This window comes from Oxyura jamaicensis, unplaced genomic scaffold (genome assembly GCF_011077185.1).
Source record: "Oxyura jamaicensis isolate SHBP4307 breed ruddy duck unplaced genomic scaffold, BPBGC_Ojam_1.0 oxyUn_random_OJ72935, whole genome shotgun sequence".
NCBI classification, from domain to species: Eukaryota; Metazoa; Chordata; class Aves; order Anseriformes; family Anatidae; genus Oxyura; species Oxyura jamaicensis.
The window spans coordinates 1-4,446 of record NW_023311332.1 but is presented as its reverse complement, the minus strand read 5'-3'; the positions used below and the strand labels follow the sequence as shown (position 1 = coordinate 4,446).

Here is a 4,446-nt window from a genome sequence, read left to right as displayed (position 1 = left end):
TCTTAAACGCACACACCCTTGACCAATATATACAAGCAGAGTCTTTTGACTAGTATTTGGATGAATTTCAAAGTGGCAAACACCTTGCTCAGTGTCAAGACATACATCCTGAGCATCAATTGTATCGCTTTAACAAATAAATCCTTGTTGTTCCTGCGTAATACATGATTCCAGATTTACAGACTGCCATTTCCCATTCCCCATCCATACCCATGTTCTGTGCTCCGAAGGATAGAGTACTGTCTTCTCATGGTTTAATCCTAGTGCAATGATGGGGAGGATAACATAAACTGTGAGCAGCACAAGCACAGTACATCAAAATGTAACATTGTATTTTCCCAGAGCAGCACAAGCAATGAGTGTTGTCTATATATTTATTCTTAATCAGTAACTCTCTAATGTCTAATTCCATGTTTCAGTGTCAGGCATTCAGTGTCAGGCAGTGTCAGATTGTAAAGTAGGTATGTTTATTCAGCGCTGGGCAGCACGGGGGTAGTCCCACCAAAGTCATGCGCAACAATTTGCTTGCTTGCATTCTCTTATCCCCTAAAATACTACAGATGCATTAAGTTTTGCAACACACCTATGCATATTCATTTCCTGGCTCCACCTAGCCCTGCTTCGTATGCTAATTATCTTATCAGTCCTTCTGCGCTTGCGTAGTGCTTTCTGGTGGTCATCCAGGTGGTCGTCGGGATGAAGTAAGATGTCTTCATCAGAGCTGAACTTTGCACCTTATCTTCTTGCGCATGCTCTCTGAGCCCTTGGTCTCAGTCCAAACCGTAAGGTTGGTTTGTCTTGGTTCCCAGGGTCCGAGGGCCCCCTGTTATCTAGGCACCTTGCAAGTGTGACTTTCTTTTAGTCCTCCTTATTCCTTCTGGGCATTCTTCTCATGCTGAATTTGCACGTACATTTCGCATCTTCCCAGCGCAGCACAAGCACAGTACATCAAAATGTAGCATTGTATTTTCCCAGCGCAGCACAAGCACAGTACATCGCAAATGTAACATTGTATTTTTCCAGCGCAGCACAAGCAATGAGTGTTGTCTATATATTTTTATTTATTTTATTTATTCTTAATCAGTCACTCTCTAATGTCTAATTCCATGTTTCAGTGTCAGGCATCTCCTGGGAGCAAGTGGTAGCCAAAGAAACTTTGCTCGAATTTTTCCCCAGTCTTCACTGCAAGCAGGGTCAGGGGAGTCCTTCCAAGCCAAGTTCCCCTTGGGGTGCTTCCCAAAGCAGTGCTGGTTCTTTGGTAGCAGTCTGGGCTGCAATTAAGTGAAGGACCCAGAAATCCACCAAGCAACCAATCCATCAAGCCAAAGTCCTTGGAATGCATCCGCTCCCAGCGTGGCAGAGGGATCTTGTTCCGCCAACAGCTGAACGTCATGTCAAATCTGACTGCTTTGACCCATTCTGCTTTGTTGCTGCCTTCAGGTAGGGGGGATTTTTGGAGAAATGCTGGCTGGAGCAGTTAAGTCCCGCCAAGCTAAAGACAGTCAGCTCTGTATAGTATTCTTTGCTCTTTGGTACCAGGGATGGCAAGCAGCCGTTGTGTTCCACAGGAGAAGTAGATGCATTTGATCATGTCTGTATAAACAGTTTGGGATGAAATGCACTCTGTCCAGTTGATCTGTTTTTAAAAATCAAAGCACATAATCTCGTAGCTAGATTAGATTTGTGTGCAGAATGTCAAATCAGCAACTCAGGTTGGAAAGATCTGCCAAGGAAAACAAAGGGGTACTTCCCTTTGTCCTTATTTTTCATGCAAAATTCCTCAAGATGCCATTTGTCCTTTCCTTTGTGCCCCTTGGCAAAGAGAAAGCCAAAAGGGCCCCATGGAGGCAGCGGTGGTTCTCTGGCTGTAAGCGCTGTCTGCCTGAGCTCCCATGAATTGGAATGGTTCCCTGACTCTGTCATGATCCTCCTGGAGCATTCCCTCCATTTTCCTTTTCCTCTGGACACTGAAAGAAGTGGCTTTGGAAGTTTCTTGCAGCCCCTGATGACATGCTTCTGGCCCTTCTTCATGCAACAGTTTTGTTTCCTCATGATTCACTCAGTTGCTGCTGACAAGATGCATCTTGCTTGCTTTTGCTTTCGTCTTTCAAAGCTCAGAGCCCTGCCCGAGTTTGGAATCGTTGTGCCTCCCAGCTGGGTTGTTGGCTCTTTCTCATCCTATTTGTTGACTGCAATTCATTCTCCATGGAGATTTTCTTGTCAGCTTGTCCCAGTCAGGATGCTTGGAGGCATTGTCCCCTAGAACACTTGTATGCCTTGATGCTTTGTTCCGACCTTCCTTTCGTCTCAGGATTTCACTGCGAAGTGTTGGCAAGCTTTGTCAGTGTTTGAACCCATTTCTCTGGGCCATCTTCTCTGCTTTGAGAACAGCTGCATTTCTGTGCAGGTGGCGGGGTAGCACGTGTTTGCAGGACACGGTATGTTGCGTAACAGCCCTGGGGAATAGAAGCAGTAAGCTACTGAATGCCAAAGGGGGTTGTGGTTGGCTCCATTTCCCTCCCTTTATGTGAGCACGGCTCAGGCTTCTGTGGTGTGAGCACCTTACAGCTCCATCTGGCCATGATCCCCGAGGTCGTGCTTTCAGATGGTAGTTTTGGAACACTTAGGGAATTCTGGGATGATTGGAGACGCTTTTAGTCATATGCACAGTATATATGTGATGAAATGTGTATTGTGTATTTTGCATTGCAAAAAATAAATGTTAGTAGTTTCCATCAATCTTCTGTTCATTGTTTGTGAACCAAGTCAGAAAAGTTTCCCAGAATGACAGAGTCAAGGAAGTTAGCCAGACTAAGCTGAAGACCGCAAAGCCAGAAGGTGTTTGTAGCTTCCTGCATTGTATGTAGCTCATGAGCGTCTTTTTGGTTTTGGTTTTACTTTTGTTTTTTTTTTTTTTCCTGAGCTCGTTCTGTATGTGTAGTAAGAGAAAACCTCTCCATCCCACAACAAGCAACTGAAATATCCAGGTGTGAACTACTGAAACTGCTGCTTACGAAAGGAAAATGTCCCAAACCTAAATTATTAAGTATGATGATGGATTTCAGGAAAGAAACAAAACACAAGATGCATTAACCATTTAAACTGAATGTCCCAGATCTGAGTTCAGCACCAGATCCTCCTTGTAGGCTTTGTTTTTCATCTAAATTGAAGTATGATCTATATTCAGACCCATTTTAAATGATCAGAGTGTGGCTGATTGTTGATTGGCTTCTTGGGAAGAAGCAGTCTCCAAGTTAATTCTGTTCCTTTAAAACTGCGGGGCTGTGGTCACTTAGAATTGGAATAGATCCAATGTCACTGAAGAGCATCTGCTGGTGCGTATACAACGGGGTGGTAGCTGTTAAATCTGTATGAAGACCCCCAAAGTTTTAGACGTTAACAGCAGCATATGAAAAATAAGTCTGCAAGAACAAGAGCCATCATCTACTTTTGCATTCTGCCCTAACAAGTCAAAATAACTCAAGGCATGAATCATTTTGAGATGTTCCCATGGCAGTTTTTAACATGTTTTTCAATCTTTTTCTTATGTCTATGAGAATTGCCATTTCAAGACTACAATCAACTGATGAAGCTAAGTTGCAATGCATACATCTTGCTAAGATTTTGGAAGTCAGATCAGTTGCACTTGGTAACTGATCTTTTTGGAAAGAGCATGTTGTCTGGATTTTGGATGTGAATTAATATCATGGAATTCCTCAGAGAAGAGCAATTCGAAGGGGTCCAGCAAACTCACTTCCCGAGAAAGAAAATCAGATTCAGGCTGAGAAAAGGGCAGAGAACTGAGCTGCCTCCAATCTCTTTCAGGAGGATCACTCGCAAAGTCAGTTGCAGATCCACCCTAAAGAGATCTGATGAGCAGAAGCTGCATGAGAATACAGGAGCAAGACGAACAGTCTTACCATGGACTCTTTGTCCTAGCACAGCAACACCATGTGGAGAAAGCAGAGAATGGAGACGTGGGCCTGACTCTTGCTTCGAGTGTATATGGCAGCTAGGGTGAAAGCTAAATAGGGGAAGTCCTCATATGGAGACCCTGGAAGGAAGTTTGGAAGTAGGCAGTGGAGCTTGGAGATGGCAGGAGAAAGGCAGAGGGACAGGACAATAGCTGGAGTGACTGGTGGGGTTAGTGGTGCTGTCTGCCAGCTGTGCTGTAAAGAAGAAGCTGAAGAGAATGAGTGGAAAATGGAAATGGATAAGTAATGGCATAACATGGCTTGATTAGCACTAATGGAGAGGTGTGAGTATGAGTGGATGCGAAAACTAAAGCAGAAGAGAACTTAACACGCACAGGATAATGCTAGTTACTTATGTGAATATATAAAACAAAGCATCGTGACTTACTGTACTCTTAGAATGAAGAAATTATTTTATATAAAACAAAGCATCGTGACTTACTGTACTCTTAGAATGAAGAAATTATTTTAT

General features: G+C 43.5%; 1 long non-coding RNA gene across 1 annotated transcript; it reads left to right on the top strand.

Annotated features, from left to right (window-relative positions):
• The first annotated feature begins 1,596 nt into the window (after nt 1-1,596).
• Nucleotides 1,597-3,934, top strand: LOC118160018. Its single transcript, XR_004747304.1, has 3 exons — nt 1,597-1,630; nt 2,924-2,987; nt 3,826-3,934. It is a non-coding gene; the product is annotated as an uncharacterized LOC118160018 (long non-coding RNA).
• Nucleotides 3,935-4,446: the final 512 nt, after the last annotated feature.